This window comes from Mirounga angustirostris, unplaced genomic scaffold (genome assembly GCF_029215605.1).
Source record: "Mirounga angustirostris isolate CCGP_5_RB_7025 unplaced genomic scaffold, mMirAng1.0.hap1 SCAF_9, whole genome shotgun sequence".
NCBI lineage: Eukaryota > Metazoa > Chordata > Mammalia > Carnivora > Phocidae > Mirounga > Mirounga angustirostris.
In genome coordinates, this window is record NW_026991717.1 from 108,160,337 (window position 1) to 108,185,301 (window position 24,965).

The 24,965-nt window shown below is 41.3% G+C and overlaps 1 protein-coding gene across 8 annotated transcripts in view; it reads left to right on the forward strand.

Moving 5' to 3' along the window:
* The window catches only part of SYNE2 (spectrin repeat containing nuclear envelope protein 2), a 326,900-nt gene that overhangs the window by 29,424 nt on the left and 272,511 nt on the right, over positions 1-24,965 (forward strand). The window lies entirely within an intron of this gene.

Here is a 24,965-nt window from a genome sequence, read left to right on the forward strand (position 1 = left end):
CCGTGCTTCTGACTGACCAGCTTGACGAACCGCTGTTGGATTGTCGAGACTATTAGCTGCATGTGAATTTCATTCCTCTTTAAAATAACATTGGAGAGGAAGAGTATATAATTCAAGCATTTGATCGAAGGGAAATAATAAAGCCTGTAATCCTGTTGCAGTTTACAGTTTCTTGATCATGTTTGTGCTATGTTTCTCTTGAGCCTTTTAGCAAGCTCTGTGAGGCAGGTAGAGCTGCAAGTCCCTGTGTCACAGCAGAGGAAGGAAGCTCTGGGAGTGGCAGGGGCTTGGTCACGGTCATGGTCATGGCATGGGGACGTGGCAGAGCCAGGAGGAGAAGCAGTTAGTTCTTCGTGCATCCTGAAAAATGTCAACTTGAATAATGTACTCCTTGGGGTGAATTCAGTGAGGAGCTTCATACAGTTCCATACATGGTTTTCATTAGAGATAACGGCAGTAAAATTTGTACTAATAATGGTGAGTTTAAGTCACCAAAGAAAACCTAAATCATATTCCAGATATTGTATGTAGTGGGTCAAGGAATTTCCATCACGACTGATTAAAAGCAAATGTTGATGTTATTAAGAGTGAATTATATAATTACTTGAAGTGTTTACTTATCCTGACCGTCTCATTTGGGGATTATATGAAATAGAGGTTGAGAATGTGGATTCAGGAGTGAGGCAGCTGGGGCTCTGAGACCCAGCCCCCAGGCTGAGACACCTGGAGAAGGAGCCCTCGTTATCTACAAACTGGTGGTGTAAGTATCTGTGTCAGAGATGTTTGATGAGGTTGAGGTCACTGCTTCTCCCTCTGACCCTCCCTCCCTCCTCTCATGCTCAACGCTCCTCAATGCTTAGTGCATAGTAAGCACTCTATTTTGTCATGAATTAGGTGTTGTTTATTGGTAAATATGCTTCATTTTTCTTTATTCTTTCATATTTAAAACTTTAGTATCAAGCAGGCACTTAGAGTGAAGAACTCTAATTTTTATTACAGCATGAACATTACAAATAGGAAACAATTGGTTTCTTAACACAATCCTGATTCATTATAACTTCTTTTATAGAGCCTTCTAGTTATTATTTTTTTTTAACAGAATTGTATGCAGTGAGGAAATGTATTTTTGGACAGACACACTTTGTATTGACTGTGGGTTGATATTTATTGTGATCTTGTCCTTTCAGCCATGTTTAGTGTTATGAGTCAAGCCTCAGGAATTATCTACATTCCATGAATTCCATTTGTACATGAATCTTTGAGAGCAGTTTTTGGCCTTTGATATTTGAAATGAGCTTTGCTTTTGTGGATATTTTATTACATTTTATAATAATGATCTGGGCATGGCCAAATTCAGTTTCAATAAACACAGAAAAGGGCAGAATTTATTTGAACATGTATGATATAGGAGAGATTATAATCCATTTTAGATTATTCAAGGATCAGTTACATAGTTTTTGTAGATATTTGTATTCTTCTTGTTCTTCAAATCTGTTGCCTTTGTCTATTTAATAGACACTTGTCCTTTCTAGGGAATGAGATGGGAAAGACATGTTTTCATTGTTGGGCCCTTTTACTCTTAGATGTGTCAAACATTAGCCTTAGTATACTGTTGTTCTAGGATATATATAGCATTTACCAATCTGGCTGAAACTTTCACGAATATAATTTTGTCTAGAGTGGGTCTTCTTGGGTATAGTTCTGTACCTTTAACTGTCTCAGCTTTCTGCTGTAATTGAGGAATAAATTGACCAATATAGTGTCATATTCTATTTAATGGAGAGTAACTAGACCCTGCATACTTAGATTGCTGGGTATTTTTAGAGACTTAAATTACGAATATTATGAATATATTGAACACAGCTGAAGTTTTCTTTGAGGTTCATAATTTTTTGGTACACTGCAAAATTTCAGAGTCCTTTTATATTATTGTAAGTACAAACTTCATTGTACTTAGATACAAAGTAGTGTCAGTTAATAAAGGCTGGAAATGCAAAAAAAAAAAAAAGAAAGAAAAAAAATTTATATTAGATACTATCATTCTTTCCCTGTAGAGGTAGGGAATTTGGGAAAAGTTGTCCTAGACCAGAGCTTGATGTTTTCTGTCATAAAATATAAATGTAGCACTGTTTCTATTGCTTTTTTTTTTTTTTTATGTTATGTTAGTCACCATACATCTGTTGCTTAAAATACAGAAGCTAGTGAATTGTTTTGAAATGAAAAATATGCATTGTGGCATCGGGAAGAGAATTTTGTGAAGGGGCCCTCGGGTAGTGGTGGACGGCCCAGTGGAGAGCTGAGGGCCCAGGAGATGGAAAACAGGTGCACAGGTCAAAGTTGAGAGGAGAGACACAGCCAAGGTGGCAGGACGAGAGGGGCGGTGCGAGCATCTTCCCGCTCCTAGACCATATCCGACAAGGGCAAACAGACCTTGTCACAGACCACAGTGAAGGCAAAATCTCTAGGATTGGAGGGCGGCGGGGGGCGGGGGGGATCGGCAGCCTTGTGGGGGCAGAGGAGAAGTGACTCTAGGCACAGTGTGAGATAGGAGGTACCTGGTGAGAATGCTCCGTGATTCTGTCCATCCCTCCCTGCGTTGACTCCCCGCAAATGTGTTTAGTACCTACTCTGCATCAGGCTTGGTGTTTGGTGCTGTGGCTACAAAGAAGAAAGTGGTTCTCTCAAGGAACTTAAGGTCTACCTGGGATCTCAGACATGCAGGCCTGACAGTTGTGATACTTGTACTGAGTTGAAGTAGAGGGTGGGGGGGGTGGGGAGCCCAAAGGCAGGTGGCCTCCCTCTGCCTGGGCTCAGGCAGGAGAAGCAGCATGTGCAAAGACAGAACAGGGAGAGAGAACATGGGCCATTAGAGAGAGCTTCATTTGCCGTGTGTGTAGCCTTGGGCCTCTGCCAACAGTGTTAAGGGATGGGTTGAAGAAGTGAGCAAGTGCCAGATCTTGAAGAACTTTGAACACTGTGCAGTTGTGGGGGAGCCTTTGAAGTGTTTTAAGCAGGGAAGTAAAATAACTAGACAGATGATTTTAAGAGCACGTTGTAGTAGACACTGATGGGCCGTCCAACTCTTTCTTTAATGGAGAACTCACCCAGCCTCTGGGCCTTGCCTCTGCAGCAGTGAACCCCCTCACTTGGGGTTATGCCCCTTCCCAGGGGAGGTATGGGCATGGGGCTTTCACATCCAGCGACTGATGAGGTGGGACTGTGAAGGCCATCTAGGCCCAGCTGACGACAACTCAGAAGGGCCATTTAGCCCACAGAGCTCACCGTGGGGTCGGGGGAGGCCGTCCGGCAGCCTCAGCTTCTTCCTCTGCCCAACCCTGCTTCCTTCTCTGCTCTAGCCACCTGGGCCTTTCTGAGTTCTGATCTCAGTGAGGCTCAGGCTCTATTTCGAGTTCCCCTTGTTGTGCTAGGGTCTGCACATTGTCTCCAGGGAGGAAACACTGCCCATCATAAGGCTCCTCTTGTTTCCTTTCTCAGAAGGATGACACTCTTGCATTGCCTGTTGCAGTCTCTAAATAACTGTTTCCTAGATTTAAAACAATTTTCTAGTAGAAAGTTAAGTCTGGACCCTGTAAACTCTCATGGCCGTCAGTGAAGTCATCCGTTCTATTTGGAAGATGTTGAACTGTGAGCCGCTGAAGTAGAGCTGTTCAGTAGGCAGTTAGCTCTGTGTTTATTTGAGGTATTCAGCTTACATTTAGAGAACACTCAATTGAAGCTGAGGGATGATGTTCTGAGAATCAGGAAGTTGAATGGATGCTGATTTTCTTCTTTTTTTTTTTTTTTAAAGATTTTATTTATTCATTTGAGACACAGAGATACACAGAGAGAGAGAGCATGAGCAGGGAGAGAGGCAGAGGGAGAGGGAGAAGCAGGCTCCCCGCCGAGCCAGGAGCCCGATGTAGGGCTTGATGCCAGGACCCTGGGATCATGACCTGAGCCGAAGGCAGACGCTTAACCATCTGAGCCACCCAGGTGCCCCTGATTTTCTTAATTGTACCTGCCCCTCCCCCTCCCTGTGCCAACATGGGATTCTGTCGCTTTATAGTTAGGTGACTGGGCCTTATAACCACCTGTGTTGTACTAGCACCAACAGATAATGGTGCCATTTCACAGGATCAAAGTAGGCATGGACTGGGGCACCTGGGTGGCTCAGTTGGTTGGGCTTCTGCCTTCCAAATGCACTGCTGGGTGGGCTCACTACCTACAAAAGCATGCGTACTGGCAGACACATAAACTTTATCACCTCTCTTTAATGTCCTCGGCCAAGGGATGGGACTCTGACTAATGCACCAAAATGAATATGTGTGCTTGGGTAATTGAGAGTTGATGGTACCTTTGTTTTCTTTTTAGCTGTATGATCTTCAGATAAGTAATGATTTTTTTGTTAAGAATAATTGACTATGGGGCACCTGGGTGGCTCTGTTAAGCGGCTGCCTTTGGCTTAGGTCATGATCCCAGGGTCCTGGGATCGAGCCCCGCGTCTGACTCCCTGCTCAGCAGGGAGCTTGCTTCTCCCTCTACCTCTGCTGCTCCCCCTGCTTGTGCTCTCTCTCTGTGTGTCAAATAAATAAATAAAATCTAAAAAAAAAAAAAAAGAAAAAGAATAATCGACTATAATTCCTATGATGCAGGGTGGAATGCATGCTTTATTGTCCACTTGTTTATTATATGGAATGTTCTTCCTTTTTTTCTTTTCAAATCATAGACTTCGATTTCCAGAGGTAGGTAGAATAGAGGTAATTTCAAGATTATTAGGTGCAAAATCAATTATTAAGTGCAAACTTTGTTTACCTACTGGATGTATATCAATTCTGTATCTCATAAATTGATATCTAAATTGTTTGATAGAGTATTTTGTACTGGGGCACCTGGCTGGCTCAGTAGGTAGAGCATGTGACTCTTGATCTCTGGGTTGTGAGTTCGAGACCCAATCTTAAAAAAACATTTTGTACTTATTGGGGCAGTAGTCTTACTAATTTTGTTTTTAAATGGCATGGACTGGGGCACCTGGGTTGCTCAGTTGGTTAGGCTTCTGCCTTTGGCTCAGGTCATGATCCTGGGGTCTTGGGATGGGAGCCTAGGGAGGAGTCTACTACTCCCTCTGCCCCTCCCCTGCTTGTGCTCTCTCTTGTGTTGGCGCTCTCCTCTCTCTCTCCCAAATAAATAAATAAAATCTTTTAAAAAATGGCATGGGCTGTTCTCTATTAAAGAAATTATAAAGAAAACCCTAACAGCATGGAAATGATAATCATTTTGAGAAAAAAAATGAAAATAATTTTTAATAATAAAAGAATTTATCCTCTGTTTTCATACTGTCAGAGAATGTCATATAATGAGAATGTAAGTGAGTCTTTGCACTTTTCTATTAGAAAGGCAGATTTGAACTGATCAGACCCTCTCTACTCTCTGTGGGTCCATGGGATAGTGGTCAGCTTGCGGCCATAGAAGAGAACACAATGACTGTCCTTCAGGAGGATTCAGAGTCTCAGCACACCCCTCCCCCCAGCGTCCCTACCCCTGACCGCCCCCGGCCTCATTGGCCTTGCCAGCCAGACTGGAGATTGATCACCACCCGGAATAACTCAGTAACTCAACTGGAAGGCTATATATAACTTCTAGAGCAGCAAGGAACTGGTTTTTCTACATTCCTGGTGTTTGAAATAATGCTTGAGATGTGGTAAGATGCTTGAGTTTGGTACTTCTGGGGACTGTGAATCCTGCTTTTTGTAACATCGCAAAATCACAGATTTATCTAGCTGGAAGGGCTCTTAGAGAATGTCTAGCTCCACCCTTATGTTATAGGTGAGAAGAGTAGGGTTCAGATATGTCAAATGCATCCTCTACGCTTGGGCCAGAACGAGGACTGGAACTCAGGTCTGCTAAACCACTAGGCCAGGAGTAATTCTGTGACATGGCATTGCTTCCTCACAAGACCATGATGTGGCTCTGGTGTCCCGGGCCTGCGTGGGAAGCTCTGTCCTTCACCTGGTAGCCAGCCCCCCAGCTGGTGTATGCCAGTCCTTGCCTCTCTTACCCTGGGCAGGGATGTTGAGGCCAGACTTGGTTATATTCTGGCTCACATGAGCCTGGGTCCTTATTACTGCTGACCATTCACCGTTCCTGCCCTACTGGACATTAGTCTCATGATATGAGTCATGTAATTATTTGATTTAATCTGCACAGAACAGAGTGGGGACACAGTGGTAACAATAGCCAGGAATCAAGGAAGGTGAGGGAATAGGTTTCCCTCTAGTCTCAGGGTCCAGATTCTTAAGGATCGATTATCTTGCTAACCACCTAGCATAGTGCCTGAAACATGCAATCTGTACATTAATACTTTTTGGGTAATTTATTGACCAATAATAAATGAACAGAGGCTAAACAATAACAGAACTTTTTTTTTTTTTTTTTTTTGAGAAGTTGAGGAGACTTAACTTTGCTGTTCTTTTCCGGTTAAAGTTTTTTTTTTTATTTTATTTTTTAAGATTTTATTTATTTAATTGACAGAGAGACAGCGGGAGAGGGAACACAAGCAGGGGGGTGGGAGAGGGAGAAGCAGGCTTCCCGCTGAGCAGGGAGCCCAATGTGGGGCTCGATCCCAGGACCCCGGGATCATGACCTGAGCGGGAGGCAGACGCTTAACGACTGAGCCACCCAGGCGCCCCTTCCAGTTCAAGTTTTTATATAGCATCAAGATACAGTGTAGGCATTATAACAACGTTTATGGAGACTAATAACATGGAAATGCTAATGCCTAATATTTAGCAGAATTAAACAAATTTGTGATATAATTAACAACTTTGTGAAAGCAAAATAATAAAACCTATGCTGGAGATAAGGATAGTCTAAAACTTTATGGATAGATTTTATTCATTTTTGTTTTGTTTTGTTTTCTGTCTTACTAAAAAATCACTTTAATAAACACATAGTACTTATATAGTACAAAAAATCCTCTTAAAAGTAAATAAAATGTATAGTCCATGCTGTAGAAAATAAATGTGTACTGTGGTTTGCCTTTTTATCCTTATGGTATACAAAATTTAGATTTAAAGGATTTTTTTTTTCACCATCTAAAAGTACAGATCCATTTCTTAACCCTTGTCTCTGTTGTGGTGGACTGGAGGGATAAACTTAGTTTTGTACTTACTTGTGCTTTATAATGTGAACAGATTCACTTGTCCTGGGCAGCCTTCTCCTCCACCAGTCTACATTTGCCAGGTCCTTACCTGCTTTAGCAGGGAAATCTTAAGGGTAGGGTGCTAGACATTGGTCCTTTTCTGTTTAAGCCTGTTTTGACAAGCCTTGCTTTTTTTGGATTCCCCAAGGGAGTTAAATCCTGCTGGTGTTTATGCTCCTCAAACATGCTCTTCCTGTCTCTGGAAAATCTTTCACACTTACTCATCTTTGCATCCCCAGTGCCTGACAGGTAGTGAGCACTCAACCGGTCTTTGTTAAATGAATGAACGAATCGATCCCATCTGGAACCCTCAACTTTCCATGACTCTGCGCCATGTTTTGGTAATACTTACCTTAAGCCTGAGTGCGAGAAGAAAATTGGACCTGGGGAGCGCCTGGGTGGCTTAGTTGGTTAAGTGACTGCCTTCGGCTCGGGTCATAATCCTGGGGTCCTGGGATCGAGTCCTGCATCAGGTTCCCCCTGCTCTGTGGGGAGCCTGCTTCTCCCTCTGCCTTTGCCTGCCACTCCCCCTGCTTGTGCTCTCTCTCTCTCTGTCAAATAATAAAATCTTTAAAAAAAAAAAAAAAAGAAAATTAGACCTGCAAGCTTCTAAGTTAAATAAAAAACTTGGCAACCATGTACATGTGATTGAGGGCTCTAGTGGGACTTGGCCATCATAAGACAAATCGGACCGTTATCTGAGGAAGGTGGATTTTGTTGATTTCCTGTGTAAGTGAACACAGTTAAAGAGAAAGAATGGGTACCTGGCCAAGCAGCAGCTGCTGCATTTGGTGATAAAGGCGTGTGTGACTTGGGTTGGTTGCAGTAGTGCATGGGCCAAAAGGAAAAATCCAATCACTCCGCCTTTGCCCATTTGTAATAGTAAATTAAGTTCTGTGAAAGCAACTTTGCAGCTGCCACTAAAATTGACAAATATTTTTCTAAAGAAATAGTACATTTCAGAAACAAACTCCTCATTTTAACAGCCAACATATTTTTGGCTGTTATGTTTGCTGGCAAATGTTTCAAATTTAGAAATATTTCTTCTAAATATCTTGGAAAGACTAGTGTTTGGAATTTTATTTTTTTATTATTTTTATTATTTTTAATAAAGATTTTATTTATTTATTTGACAGAGAGAGACACAGCGAGAGAAGGAACGCAAGCAGGGGGAGTGGGAGAGGGAGAAGCAGGCTTCCTGCAGAGCAGGGAGCCCGAGGTGGGGCTCGATCCCAGGACCCTAGGATCATGACCTGAGCCGAAGGCAGACGCTTAATGACTGAGCCACCCAGGAGCCCTGTGTTTGGAATTTTATTTATTTATTTATTTTAAAGATTTTATTTATTTGACAGAGAGAGACACAGCGAGAGAGGGAACACAAGCAGGGGGAGTGGGAGAGGGAGAAGCAGCCTTCCCGCTGAGCAGGGAGCCCGATGTGGGGCTCGATCCCAGGATCCTGGGATCATGACCTGAGCCGAAGGCAGATGCTTAACGACTGAGCCACCCAGGCGCCCCTGTATTTGGAATTTTAAAGACAGCCCATCACTGGGAAAATGCTACCCAACAGAAACGTGTAAAAATGCACGTACGGTTACGTTACTTGAACCACTAGACAAAAATGCTTGTATGGTCCCAGTGAGGTCCTGCACATCTTTTCCCAAACATTTCCAGCATTTCTGTTCTGAGAATTTTACCACATCCATGCAGCCAATTGACTGCAGTTGAGCAGGACTAGTTGAGCTTTGTAAACTTAACAGAATTCCTCTGGTCCCTCAACTCTCTTATTTCCCCAGAAGAGTTCGGGACTTAATTTCCTCTGAAACCTTGAAAATCCAAGAAAAAAAATCATGACCAGTAGAAATAGGCATTTGACCTTAAAATACATCCAAGAAGACATTTGAGGGCGATTCAGTTTTCTATGGCTAAGAATTCTGGCCATTTGGTGAGAAAAAAAAAATCTTGTCAAAAATGAAAGGAAAGAGAGCACATTCAAGTGGAAATATTGAAGGAGGAAGTTGGAACTAAAAAAAAAAAAATCCTGTGACTTGGGAAGACCTGAATTTCAAAATTATTTTTATTTTTATTTAAGTGTGTATAAAACAATTCTTGTAAAGTGTATTTTCTGAGTTTTCGTTTGCCTGCTTATTTGTTCATTTAGTTTTTTAATTTTTTCATTCCTTACTTTATTCATGAAGGATTTCAGATGACCACAACAAATATGTGTAAGATAAGGTGTGATATGTCAATAAAAAGTAAAAACAAAAAAACAAGACAAAGTCCAGGGAAAAACAAACATAGGAGGACCTACATAATTACTACAGTTTGACCTCATAGTGAGCTCTGTGTTTTTGGACACCAAGTGAAAAGGGAACATGAATTATATGGCTCTTATTTTCAGGAAAGAAAACAACAGCAAAAATAATACAAAACAGCCAAAACCCAACTTGTTCTTCTGAGGAAGCGGAGTATTCCTTAGTACCAAATTCTTTTCTTGGGGTGCCTGGGTGGCTCAGTCGGTTAAGCATCTGCCTTCGGCTCAGGTCATGATCCTGGGGTCCTGGGATCGAGCCCCGCATCGGGCTCCCTGCTCAGTGGAGAGTCTTCTTCTCCCTCTGCCACTCCCCCTGCCTGTGTTCCTTCTCTTGCTGTTTCTCTCTCTCTCTCTCTGTCAGATAAATAGGTAAAATCTTTATTAAAAAAATAAATTCTTTTTTTAATAAAGATTTTATTTATTTATTTGAGCGAGAGAGAGAAAGAACCAGTGGGGTGGAGCAGAGGGAGAGGGAGGAGCAGACTCCCTGCTGAGCGGGGAGCCTGACGTGGGACTTGAACCCAGGACTCCCGGGATCAAGATGTGAGCAGAAGGCAGACGTTAAATGGACGGAGCCACCCAGGTGCCCCTATTTCTTAGTACTAAATCCTAAGTGGGGCTGAGAGTTAACAGCTTCCCCAACTACATCGCTCCAGTTTGTTCCTTCATTTGTTCACTCTTTTAATCTTTCCTCAGACATTTATTATGTGCCCACCATATGCCACACACAGCATTAGATGATAGAGGTAAACAGTAAACAAGACATAGTCCCTTCCTCAGGCTCACTGTCTAGAATCTGCAGAAGACGGAGGGTTGAGGGAACCGCTCCAAGGGACAGGTGGGCTCCACAGTGGATCTTCAAAGGGAAGGGTTTGTCCAGTTAGCTGGCATTTCAAGTTGCCGTTCAGGGCCCACAGCCTCTAAATCGATGCCAGGATGCTTGCAGTATACTCCAACATGAGATGCCAGGAGGGGGCTAACAAGAACGAAACGATGGGAGGCCAGCAGGGCTGAGGTTATTCCTGGAGTGGGGACCAGAGAGAAGTGATGTGTTAGTTACACAGCTACTTCTTTGGGGAAGAAGGCCAATTCACCTGAAGCCAATTTACCGAATGGGAAATGAACCCAGTAATTGTTTCTTTTCACTAGGAAGGTTTAAGCAATTCTTGTAAGATACGATGGTCTTAACAGCTTTTTGAGGATGTGTGTGGTGTTTAGGGTGGCCTCTTTTCAAAGTGTGCTGGCATTTTATGCAAGATTCAATCTGTGTTTGCTTTGCTGTAATGGGAGGGGGCTGGGGCAGAGAGATCGGAACACCCTGGACTGCTGATATAGAAGAGAGAGGAGATTGAGGGGCAGGGAATGGGGATCTAGGGGAGAGGCAGAGTAAGAATATATTCATGAGGAGTACAGTCATTAAAAATATATATTCTTGGGGCGCCTGGGTGGCTCAGATGGTTAAGCGTCTGCCTTCGGCTCAGGTCATGATCCCAGAGTCCTGGGATCAAGTCCCACATCGGGCTCCTGACTCAGCGGGGAGTCTGCTTCTTCCTCTCCCTCTGCCTCTCCCACTGCTCATGCGCTCTCTCTCTCTCTCTCTCTCTCTGTATCTCTGTGTCTCAAATGAATAAATAAAATCTTTAAAATATATATATATATATATATATTCTTGAGGGCCAAGAATTCTCGGGAAAATATTTTTCTTGTGAATAATAATAATCCAATTTATTTTTATTTTTTTAAATATTTATTTATTTGACAGAGACACAGCGAGAGAGGGAACACAAGCAGGGGGAGTGGGAGAGGGAGAAGCAGGCTTCCTGCTGAGCAGGGAGCCCAATGCAGGGCTCGATCCCAGGACCCTGGGATCATGACCCGAGCCGAAGGTAGACGCTTAATGACTGAGCCACCCAGGCGCCCCAATAATAAGCCAATTTATTATGCCCCTCAGTACCTTCTTTCTCTCTCTCTATTTCACACCCCACCCGAGGCATTGTGAATCCATTGCTTCTAGCCAAGACTCTCCATCAATTCGGAGTCTCTAGGGCGCTGAGACTACATATGAACTTCCTAGAGCTTAGAACTGGAATACGGATGTCTTCAAGTGACTTGGCATTGAGAAATATTTAAGTTTAATTTTCATTTAGTAAATTTCATTTACTGAAAGCACATACAATTTCATTTTTCCACAATGAATTTTCCTTTTTCACAATAAAGAACAATTTGCATTTACATCTCATTTTGTGGTTTTCAACATGCTCTATCTTGTCCTTACAGAAAGTCTGAGTTCATTTAACTCGCTTATTCATACCGTCTCGTGTCCCAGAGAAAGTTGGAAGTCATCTGTAGAAAAACATAGAGTTAAACAGAATAAAAAAAAAATAGAGAAGGACCTTGCAGCGAAGGGGAAAAAGTGTAGTTGAATAAAGCCAGTGGGAAAGCAACTTGTTTCCATAAAGTCATTTGTAATTGCTAAAGCTGGGCTATGCCAGCCAAAAGAGGGAAACTTTGTTCATAAAAATAACATGGTCATTAGATGAAAAGTATAATGCTCCGGATCACAGTTTTTCTTGGTCCAGAGACCTGAGAGAATGTTCCACAGCGTGTTCTTGTAAAAGGAACACCGTGTGTCTTAACGCCCGGTACCCCTGAAATACGGTGGAAAAAGTGGCATGGTACGTTTCTCTCGCCCAGTCCCTCTAATATCCAGGTCCCTCTAATATCTGGCTCGGTAGGGCTTATGGGATTATACCAGAATACATTTTAATAGAAGCAGTTCTCTGAGGGGCTACAACAATGCAGTTCAAGTTCAGAGTTCCCCACGGCTGGACGGGATCCAAAGACAACATTCAGGAATGGGTGGGCTCTTGGTCTTTCAGGCATTCCTCTGTGACTGTTGTTTCTTGGAATCCACTGTTTTAAAATGTGCAGCCGAGAACTCAGGGTAGAGTCTTTGGCAAGAACCTGAGAGGCTCTGAGTTGGCTCAGACAAAATCATTATCCTCATTTCACAGATGAAGAAACGGGACCTGGGAGAAGTTAATGATTATCCAAGGCCGTGTGGTCCGTGGCAGAGCTGGGACTAAAGCCACATTCTTCTGACTCTGAATCTAGGGCTCTTTCAAGCATTTCATCTCTCTTCTCTAGCTTAAGTGGAATTCTATTAGAATTTTGAAATGGTAAGAACGAGTATTTTAAACATCCACAATGCACTCCCTACTTAGATGTTCAATTTTTGGGTAAAAGGAGACATTGACTGTGGAGCTGAAGTCCCACCGCCCATTCTTTTGCCCTCACTCTGCAGTTGGTGGGTGTCATTCCCGACCCTGTATCTGTTCTTTTACCATACATATGTGTGTGTGTGTGTGTGTAAAATTTATATAAAGTACATAAATGACTTCATAGTATATGAGTCCTTCTGCACTTGCCCCCCGCACCCCCCTGCCCCATTATAGTTTTGATATATAACCATGCTGATACTGGTTGGTCATTCATTTTAGCTGTGGCATCGTCCTCCTTGCATGAATCAACCACAGTTTATCCATTCTCCTACTGATGGGATTCAGTTATTTCCACTTTTTTCTATTATAAGTGGTTCCGCCATGAACATTCTTGAATATGTCTGTGTCTTTGTGCAATATTTTTTTAAAAAATTGTATTTTCGGGCGCCTGGGTGGCTCAGTTGGTTGGGCGGCTGCCTTCGGCTCAGGTGATGATCCTGGAGTTCCTGGATCGAGTCCCGCATCGGGCTCCCTGCTCGGCGGGGAGTCTGCTTCTCCCTCTGACCCTCCCGACCCTCCCCCCTCTCATGCTCTCTCTCTCTCTCAGTCTCTCTCTCAAATAAATAAATAAAATCTTAAAAAAAAAATTGTATTTTCAGGTAATCTCTCCACCCAATGTGGAGATCAAACTCACAGCCCCAAGGTCAAGAGTCACATGCTCCACCGACTGAGCCAGCCAGGTGCCCCTCTGTGCAATTTTAGAGCATTTTTTAGTTCAGAAATTGAAGTCACCAACAGTTGCCGCAGTCAGATGCTGAGTCCTCCTGGGAGAACCTTGCATCCACCCAAAATGCCGTTTGGGTCCATTTGCAGCCAACGCTGTTCTGGCCTCAGTGCACCTGCCCTGGCCTCCAGCTCGTTGTATGTCTCTAGTCAGTTTGTTCAGGTTCTCGACTGTGGCCTGTTCCAAGCACCATTTATTTCTCAAGGACCCTACCCCACCCTCACTCCCCCCCTGCTCCCAAGAGATGACCTCACTTCTTATTTTCCTGAGAAAAATGAGGTCATCTGATGAGAGCTTCCTAAGTCCCTCTCTCCCAAACTCCTCAGCTTTCCACCTTTAGAAGGATGCGAACAAGTCATTATAAACCATAAATTCTTTATGGAACAAATGGAGGTATAATTTTTTTTCTTAAAGCTTCTCAGACCTAAAATTGGAATTTTGTCTTACCAAGAGCTGCACCATCTTCAAAATTACTAATTCACATACCTTCTGGCCACAGCCTCCAGCAATTCTAGCTTAATGGTCACTGTCATGGTTCTTCAGGTTCACAGAGACTTCAGTCTGGGTGCTTCTTCACTCTCTCCATTCACCCCTTCCTGTCTGCACGGCCTCTCTTTCCATTTCCTGCTCCTGTCAGCTCCCACCCTAGACCTGTCCGTCAGAGCCCTGCTTATTTCTGCACGGATCTGCCTGGCTGTCATGTGGGAACTTTCCTTTTTCTCCTGTGTTTGAGATCTAGTGTCTGTTTGTCTCAGTTTTAGTTGACTTTTCTCTTTTGTTGGAATACTTTCTTTCCTCTTTCTTGTTTTACTTTCTTATTTTGTTGGAGTAAGTCTGCCAGTAGCTTTCTAAGAGCGAGTGCCTAGGACATGAATTTTTTGGAGGCTTGCATGTCAGGAAAGGACTTTTTTATGTCCTAACACTTGATTAATACTTCAGCTGGATATAGATTACAGGTTGAAAATCATCTTCTGATTTTTTAAAATTGTGGTAAAATAATACCTATGACATGAAATTTACCACTTTAATCATTTTTAAGTGTACAGTTCAGGGGTATTAAGTACATTCCCATTGTTGTGTAACCATCCCCACCATCCATCTCCAGATCTCTTTTTTCTTGCAAAACTGAAATTCTATACACATTAAGTAATTAAAAATTAATTGAAAGTTAATTAAAACAATGAACTCCCCATTCCCCCTCCCACAGCCCCTGGCAACCACCGTTGTACTTTCTGTGTCTGTCAATTTGACTGTTGTCAGAACCTCATGTAAGTGGAATCATGCAGTATTTGTCTTTTTGTGACAGGCTTATTTCACTGAGCATCATGTTCTTCCGTGGCAGCCATGTTGTAGCATATGTCAGAATCTCCTTCTTTCTTAAGGTTGAATAATATTCCAACGTATGTACATGCCACATTTTGTTTATCTATTCATCCATGGATGCACACTTGGGTTGCTTTAACCTTTGGCTACTGTGAATAATGCTGGCTATGAATATGGGTCTATATATATCTCTTTGAAACTCTGCTTTCAATTTTTTTGTGGATATACCCAAAAGTGGAATTGCTGGATCATATGCTAATTTTATTTTTAGTTTTTTTTTTAAGGAACCTCCACACTGTTTTCCATAGTGGCTGCACCATTTTACATTCCCACCAACAGTACACAAGGGTTCCAGTTTCTCCACATCCTTCACAGTACTTGCTATATTCTGGATTTGTTTGTTTGTTTGTTTGTTTTGGATAGTAGTCATCCTAATGGGTTTGAGGTGGTATCTCATTGTGGTTTTGATTTGCATTTCCCTTTTGATTAATGATGTTGACCTCAAGTCCTTTGCCCATTTTTAGTTGGGTTATTTTTTTGTTGTTGAGTTATGGGAGTTCTTTATATATTCTGGATATTAATTTCTTATCAGGTATATGATTTGCAAATATTTTCTCCCATTCCATGGGTTGCCTTTTTACTCTGTTGGTAGTATCCTTTGATGCACAGAAGTTTTTATTTTTTATTTGTTTATTTTTAAAGATTTATTTATTTATTTGAGAGAGAGAGAGAGGCATGGGGCAGAGGGAGAGAGTGAATCTCAAGCAGATTCCCTGCTGAGTGTGGAGCCTGACTCGGGGCTCGATCTCATGACCCTGAGATCATGACCTGAGCTGAAATCAAGAGTCAGACACTTAATCCACTGAGCCTCCCAGGTGTCCTGATGAACAGAAGTTTTTAATCTTAATGTAGTCCAATTTATTTTTTCTTGCCTTTGCTTTTGGGATCATATCAAAGAAATCATTTCCAAATCCATTGTCATGAAGCTTTTGCTCTGTGTTTTCTTCTGAGAGTTTTATATCTTTAGCTTTTGTTTAGGTTTTCTCAGAACTTTTAATATTTCCTCTCTGTCTTCTATTGTCCAATGTAGTTATACAAAAGTCTGATGTTGTTCTGATTCTTGTTTCTTGGTGTGTGGTCTATTTTTTTTTTTTAATCTCTGGGAGATTCTTTATCCCAGCTCTTATGAAATTTTGCAATAACGTGCTTTGCTGAGAGTCCTTTAAAAAATATTTTTGGGGACACTTATTATGCTCTTATCAGATAGAAATACTTGTCTTTCAGTTCTGGAAAATTTTCTTGTATTACTTGTTTGATTCTTTCCTTCTCTGTGTTCTCAGGGATGTTAGACCCACTGGGTTGGTCCTTTAAGCTTTATATTTCTTTTTTATTATTCTCTTTTTTGTTTATGGGAGATGTCTTATTTTATGTTCTAACCCTTTCATTGATCTTTTAAAATAGAACATAAAAAAGTTTTTTTCCATAATACCCTGTTCCAGTCTTACTGCCTTGCCCAGCTCCATTTTCTTTGTCCTGACTTGGTGTTCTTGGCTTAGCTTCCCATGGGGTAGAAGCATTTACTTTGCGGGGGGAAAAAGGTATATGCCCAAGTTACCTGAATTCAAAATAGAACAGGAATCTGTCCCTTGAAACTGAAGCCATAATTTCTGATGTACATTTGAAATTTCAAAACTGAACTCCTGTATTGTCTCCAAACCTGTCCCACCTTTATCGTTCTCTGCCTCGATTCATGGCTTCTCCATCCTTCCTGATGCCTAAGCTAAAAATTTCGGTGATTTTTTTTTTATTCTTCTCTTTCTCGCACACATGACATCAAATCCATCAGAACATCTTGTTGGTGCCATCTTCAAAATCTATTTAGAATCTGACCACTAATCACTACTACTCTGGCAGCTCTGGTCCCAGCTAGCGGCATCTAGATTTCTGTCACTGCGTTTTTCTCCTAGTGTTTTATTATGAACAGTCTCAAACATACAACAAAGTTGCAAGTATTTTACACAAATACTTATTCTCAACACCTAGATTCCACCCTTAACGTTTTACCACCTTTGCCTTATCGTTTATTATCATCCACCCATCCCTCCGCCCATCCATTCTGTAATAACCTTTTAACTTCATTCCTAGTCCCATGTTTTGTTCCTAACGTATCAATCCAGGTGATAATTTTGAAACGTAAGTCAAATCGTGTCTCCCCCCTGCTCAAAACCCTCATACAGCTGCCCATTTCACTACTACTGACTCTATAGTTTTTATGATTCCCAAAAGGGAAGATTGCCTTGGTAACTTAATTCTGGTGGAATTGTGAATTCATACTGAGCTTCTGTGCATTTGCATCACTGAGGGTGAAATTGACTTTTGTCTTTGGAGGAAATAAAACGAACTATACTGCTGTTCAGGAGGGCCATAATTAAAATCTTCAACCATTTGTTCCTGCCAAGGTAGTTTTCTTGCATTCTGCTCTTCATTTCATCATGTGTGTGGGTGTAGATGTTTGTAAACAAGACTAAGTCTGAGCTCATAAGGGCTTTCTAAAATTAATTCTGTCTAATAGAATATGACTTTTACTTGAGTATTTTTTTAAAATGGAAATAGAAGTATATTGAATATACTGCAAGGGAGTAGCAGGTAGGACAGCAAAGGAAAGACTCTTCTGCTGCTTGGGTATTATTAAAAATCCAATGAGTAAAGAAAAAGCTAGTGAAATGTGTTAGCAGCATGCAAAACAAAAACTTTAAAATATATCTCTTGTTATATGTACATTGTCATGTGAAGGTATAAAATGGAAGAAATGGTGATTCTGTTTGTAACTGATATTGTGAAGCCTTTTATGAGTTTTATTTTTTTTTAAGATTTTATTTTTATTTATTTGACAGAGAGAGACACACAGTGAGAGAGGGAACACAAGCAGAGGCAGAGGGAGAGGGAGAAGCAGGCTTCCCGCTGAGCAGGGAGCCCGATGTGGGACTCTATCCCAGGATCCTGGGATTATGACCTGAGCCGAAGGCAGATGCTTAATGACTGAGCCACCCAGGCACCCCCTTTTATGAGTTTTAAAATGAAGTTCATTTTATAGGGTCCTTTTTTTTAAAAAAAAGTCAATTATGATCAATTTCAGTTCTTATTTTTCCCTTAAGTTTTCTTTTCTTTCTTACATTTGCCTCTAGGTTCCTCTTTTTGTGTTTGTTTTGACCTCTTTTATCCTTGGAGGCTTTCCCTCGATGTCTGGTAATTTTTGACTGTCTGCTCATATTTAAGAGTGAGGAATGAAAAAGCCAATTAATGGGATTTCACAGTTGGGTGATGTGGCAGGGAACTGACCTTTCCATTTAAGAACACCAAATATCAGTATCTGGAGGTCTTTTCTAGGGGGAAGGGATAGATCCTGATCCAGAACAGGATCCTCTGAAATCCCATCTGTGGGTATAGCTAGGGATCTGGAGAATAGATCTGGCTGCAGGTGCTTTTGGAGGAGGAGGATGGGTAAAGGTTGGGGATCCTACTGTTGCTGTGGAGACATGTCTAAAATCTTGCTATCAGCCCTGATCTCCAGGATACTGGTTTTTTTGTTTGTTTGTTTTTGTTTTTAGACCTAAGTCTCATCCTCATCTTCTGCTATATCTCTTGCCACCATGATCCACTCCTCTTAGGGATTCTTCAAAGATAGGGATGGGGAAGCTGGAGTTAATAGGAAAGCCAGGAGTCTTTGGTAGCAATTTAGGGACAAAATATAATGAGGTCACGGGTAGAGGTGATGACTAAAGGAATGAAGAGATATATGTGGAAAAGAAGTAACCCAAACCATTGTCCGTACTTATAACTTGAAACCATATCCAGGGCTTTGGGGAGATTGGGTAACAAAGGCAGGAAGCTTTCGCTGGGGGAATTATGATCTTTAGAAACTTTCACTGTGTGGTAGAAGGGCAGAATTTCAAGGTTAGAATGTACTGATGGAAAGGAAAAATAATTACTTCCTGCGTGCAGGCTTTCTAGATCTGTGCTAATTTAACATATCAGCGTTCCTAGTTTGAGAAGTTTTCATCCTTAAGTTTTTCTTTTTTTTCCTTTTCATTTTAGTATTGTGAGGCGGTTTTAATTTTTACTGCTGATTAAGAAATGGGAGAATCCTGATAAATTCCTTTCAGAGATCATAGTAAATACCATTTATATACTGTCGTGCATCTACCGCAGTAAGCACTCAGTAAATGTTAGTTGTTACTGTGGTTTTTATGTTTTATATGCTTTTTTATTGAATTCCAACAGCCATCCTATAAGATACACACTATCATTCCCATTCTGCAGCAGTGGACCCTGTAGTTCAGAGCAGCTGGGACTTGGTCAAGGCCAACACAAAGCTCTTTTAGGGAAGTGGCTACATTCAGCCAGAATGTTGTCAGGGTTGGAGCGGGTGGGTTAGCGGCACAGTTGCTATTGGCTGGTGAGTGACACGCTTTGTTGTGAGCTAACAAGCACAGCAGTATCATATCCAGAGAACTGCTACACACTTGTTTTCCAAAAGTGTAGTGAATAGTTAGAATTGATTTTTCCTGCATTTTGTGGTGGTCATTAGAAAAATAAAGTGCCTGAAAAGAGATAGCAGCATGGAGCTTAAAAATGACCGGGTCTGATTTTTCCGAAGACATCCAGGGGGCAACAGACACATGAAGAGATGCTCAATGGCAATGGGCAATGCAAATCAAAACCACAATGACATATCATCTCACACCTGTCAGAATGGCTAGAATAAAAAAGACAAGAAGTAACAAGTGTTGGTGAAGATGTGGAGAAAAAGGAACCCTCACGTACTGTTGGTGGGAATGTAGACTGGTGCAGCCACTGTGGAAAACAGTATGGAGGTTCCTCACAACATTGAAAATAGAATCAACATATGATTCAGTAATTCCACTACTAGGTATTTACCCAAAGAAGATGAAAACACTAATTCAAAAAAATACATGCACCCCTGTTTATTGTAGTATTATTTACAATAGCCAAGATACGGAAGCTACCCAAATGTGCATCAGTAGATGAATGGATAAAGATGTGGGGTAGATATACAATGGAATGTTGCCATTTGAGACAACATGGATGGACCTAGTGGGTACTATGCTAGGTGAAATAAGTCAGAGAAAGACAAATACCATATGATTTCACTTTCATGTAGAATCATGTAGAATCTAAACAAACAAAAAGCAGAAATAGACCCATAATACAGAAAACAAGCTGATAGGGGCGCCTGGGTGGCTCAGTCGTTAAGCGTCTGCCTTCGACTTGGGTCATGGTCCCAGGGTCCTGGGATCGAGCCCCGCATTGGGCTCCCTGCTCAGTGGGAAGCCTGCTTCTCCCTCTCCCACTCCCCCCGCTTGTGTCCCCTCTCTCGCTGTCTCTCTCTGTCTGTCAAATAAATAAATAAAATCTTTAAAAAAAAAAAAAAAAGAAAAGAAAACAAACTGATGGTTGCCTGAAGGGAGAGATGTCGGGGGTGGACAAAATGGGTAAAGGGCAGCGAGAGATACAGGCTTCTGGTTATGGAAAGAATAAGTCACAGCGAGAAAAGGTACAGCAGAGAGAGTATCATCAACGGTGTTATAATAGGTTGTGTAGTGACATGGTAGCTACGCCTGTGGTGAGCACATAATGTGTAGACTTGTGGAATCGCTGTGTTGTCCAGCGGAAACTAATGTAACATTGCGTGTCAATTGTACTTCAATTAAAAAAAATCACTTGGTCTGCGAATTTGTAGCAATAGCTTCTGGTTCGGGGTGATGAGAGGACAGGTTACAGAACTAGGAAAAGTTGATGGAAAAAGATGAAGAAACTGCATATGTGCCACCAACTTTCTTCTGTGAGCTTGTAAGCAGATCAAAGCTGGTAACTGTCAGTTGCTAGGAATAGCGCTATAACTCAACCGACAAAGGGACATCCTTTGGAATTGCTAGGTAGATCATAAATAATGCGGTGCCAATGAAGACTAGGAAAAAATGATGGGAAAAAATGATGACCTTTAAATCACCCCATTAAAGAATTACCTGTGTGCCTACTTCGTCCTGTCATGCTATACCTTCTGATCAGCCTCTGAAGATGAGATAGAAGTCTCTTTCCTCCTGCTGATAGAGTTTTCCAGGGCTCAAAAATAAGAGACCTGTTGAGCTATGAAAAAGACTTTTAGGAATCTTTTCTAGAAATTTCTGACAAAGCAAGAAAAGTTTTCTAATATTTAATTTGTGTCAAGAGAGTATTTTCCTCATTATGAAGATATAGATATACAGGTTCCATAGCAAATAAATTGGAGAACTGACCCTGAACTAAATAATACCTTATTCCCCATTTTCTTGTCCTTTCATTAAAATAAAAACAAACATGTTTCTCTTATTGTAGCAGAAATATGCATTCACCATTTGAAATTTTAAAAATGCAGATAAGCAAAAGGAAGGAAATAAAAAGCATCCATAATTCTGTTCATGAGCTATAATCTCTATTCAAATTTTATTTTTGAGTTGAAAAAATTCTAATCGTAATAATCCAAAGTAAATGCCAACCTTTCTTTCTTTCTTTCTTTCTTTCTTTCTTTCTTTCTTTCTTTCTTTCTTTCTTTCTCTTTCTTTCTTTCAAGATTTTATTTATTTATTTGAGACAGAGTGTGGGCACACAAGCAGGGAGAGGGAGAAGCAGACTCCCTGCTGAGTGACATGGGGCTCCATCCCAGGACCCTGGGATCATGACCTGAGCCGAAGGCAGAATTTTAACGGACTGAGCCACCCAGGAGCCCCTCAACATTTCTTTAAAAAATGGAAATTCTCTAGTGTTTGAGGTTTTAGAGACACCAGAAGAATATTAAGATTTATTGCCTAAGCAAACCACAGTCATTTCAAAATAGCTATGCCATTTATAAAAGTGTGCCTATTGATTTATATGAATTTTAAAAACACAATTCCACACCATTCCACTTGATTTTAGAATCTTTAATGCCACGACATTAATTCTTTACCCAGTCTTTGGTTATGTGCCTGAAGATGGTCCATTATTTTCGTTCTAATCCCTGGATTTTTCATGTAATTTTGTGTAACTTTTATTTGAAAAGGAAATGTCAAGCTATGAGGAGCCCCTGGGAAGGGCTCTTCTGTGCTGATTCTGTCTGCACTGGGAAGAATGCTATCTGCCCTGGGAAGTTGGAACACAGATGAGATGGCCTTGGGCAGTTTGGTTGCTAGACCTTGGTGACTCTGTGAGCCCGGGACACACGGTTGTTCCTCTTTCTGCCTTCCTTTTCCACACCCTTTCTAGCTTCTCAATTCAGACCCCAAGAAATCTCTCAAAGCTTTTTTTCTACTTTGTTCCAGTTTTTCATGGGCCCTATTTAGCAAGTAAATTCCTCTCTGGAGATGTTGACTATTTCTCACCCAAACCAGTTGTGTTGGAAATATCATCATAAATTGTCTCCTGTCAGGGCCTTATGACTTTTGCAGCATGTTCTGAGAAATAATGGTAGTAAGACCATAGTTGGGTTGATAATCTAACACTTCCAACTGATTCAGTCTTTAAAGTTTAGTTTTACTTTTTTTAAAAAGACTTTATTTATTTATTTGTCTTGAGAGAGAGAGAGAGCACAAGCATGGGGAGCGGCAGGCGGAGGGAGAAGCTGACTCACTGCTGAGCAAGGAGCCCAACGCAGGAATCAATCCCAGGACCCTGGGGTCATGACCTGAGCCGAAGGCAGACGCTTAACAGACTGAGCCACCCCGGCGCCCCAGTTTAGTTTTACTTTTGATGGACATATTTTATTTTATTTTATTTTATTTATTTATTTTTTAAAGATTTTATTTATTTATTTGAGACAGAGAGAATGAGAGAGAGAGAGCACATGAGAGGGGGGAGGGTCAGAGGGAGAAGCAGGCTCCCCGCGGAGCAGGGAGCCCGATGCGGGACTCGATCCCGGGACTCCAGGATCATGACCTGAGCCGAAGGCAGTCGCTTAACCAACTGAGCCACTCAGGCGCCCTTGATGGACATATTTTAGAAGCTCTAAGAAATTCTTCAGTAAATAAAAAATTATATTTTATTGACTTGCTTGCTAATAAATTTTCCCTATTAAAAACAGAAACCTCTTGGGTAAATACAGTTAACCCTTGAACATCGTGGGGGTGAGAGGCGCTGATCCCCCTCCCCTCACCACACACACAGTTGAAAATCCATATATAACTTTGGCTCTCCCCAGACTTAACAACTATTAGCCTACTGTTGAAGCCTTACTGGTAACAGTCAATTAACACATATTTTGTATGTTGTATGTATTACATACTATATTCTTATAATCAAGTGAGCTAGAGAAAAGGAAATGTTAAGAAAACCATAAAGAAGAGAAAATGTATTTTTAGCACTGTAAAATATCTTTGTACAAGTGGACCTGTGCAGTTCAAACCCATGTTCAGGGGTCAACTGTGGTTATTTTAAGGTCTATACTTCTTTTCACTAATACGTTCTTTTTCTTCAACTTTAATTTACGATGTTGTGAATCTCACCTACCAGTTTAGCACAGAAACAGTTGATTCTCTGGTTAGCAATTTGTTCTCTATTGTTCTGTTTTTATTTTAAAGTCTTCCCTCTCCATTTAATACCTTATATTTGATGAATAGTGAATGGCAATGAGTGATGTCTCAGAGACATTCTCATTAAATTCCAGGTATCATTTGAATAATGCTAATGGGATCATTTGGAGTGAAATGCTGCTTTATAATAAGTCCTCTCCTGACAGTCACATCTCTCTCCAGCTTCAAGTGTGGGGTGTGCCTTCTCCTTTGCTTCCACAGCACCTTCTACATACATTTATTAGAGGATTTCACTCAGTATTGTGTTCATTTGTCATTCTCAGAAAATTGAATTCCTTGGGGCACCTGGGTGGCTCGGTTGGGCGACTGAGTCTTGATTTCAGCTCGGGTCATGATCTCAGGGTTGTGGGGATGAGCCCCATATTGGGCTTTGTGCCGAGCATGGAGCCTGTTTAAGATTCTCTCTCGCTCTGCCCGCCCCCCCCCGCCCCGCCCTGTTTGCATGTGCATTCTCTCTATCTCTAAAAAAAAAAAGAAAAAAAAAGATTGAATTCCTTGAGAGCAGGAGCTAGCCTGTTTAAACACTTGAACAAATGAATGACAAAAAGAGTAAATAAAATATGGCAGTTTTAGCCAGCTCTAGGAGGTACCAGCATGTATTGTTTAAGAGCATAGACTCTGAAGCTCAAACTACCTGGATTCAAATCTTTGTTTCATCATTTATTAGCTGTGTGTCCATAGACAACTGTATGTGACATTTTGTTTTGGTTTTTCAAATATGGGGATAATTAGAGTACCCAACTCTTACAGTTGTTATGAAGATTGAATGAGGTTGTATATGCAAAATGCTCAGAACAGTGCCTATGTATAGTAAGTGCTATATAAGTATTTGCTACCATTGCTGTTATCTCCCCTTTAAAAATATAGTCCTGGCATGGAATAGTGGATGCCCTTAGGAAATTCATTCAGGAATTCAGTTTTTTTTTTTTAAGATTTTATTTATTTATTCATGAGAGACAGAGAGAGAGAAGCAGAGGGAGAAGCAGGCTCCCAAGGAGCAGGGAGCCTGATGTGGGACTCGATCCCAGGACCCTGAGATCATGACCTGAGCCGAAGGCAGACGCTTAACGATCTGAGCCACCCAGGCGCCCCAGGAATTCAGTTTTTCTCCTGTCATCATGAAGAAGTGTTTTGTCTTCACTTTGGGTTCAGGAGCCCTTGGGTATGGGAAGGGGTAGTAGAGGTCCTCAATACATCAAAAGCTGAGAACATTTGTAGCTTTATCAATCATCCAGCTGCACAGGCTCACTTGAACAGCATTTTCATTTTGGTTAGAAGCATTATCAACTCAGTATGGTAACACTGTTAAATCAGGCAGGCTCTGATTCAGCTTAATTCCAAGGATAAGACAAAGTAATTATTAATTAACAAACAGTTTATTTGGTAGGTAAAATCTTTAACAACAGTGATCCATGGGAGAGATAACAAAGGAGTTTTGGATGATAAACAGAGTGGGGAAGACGGAATTGAAAGGTTTTGTTTTGTTTTGTTTTGTTGTTTTTTT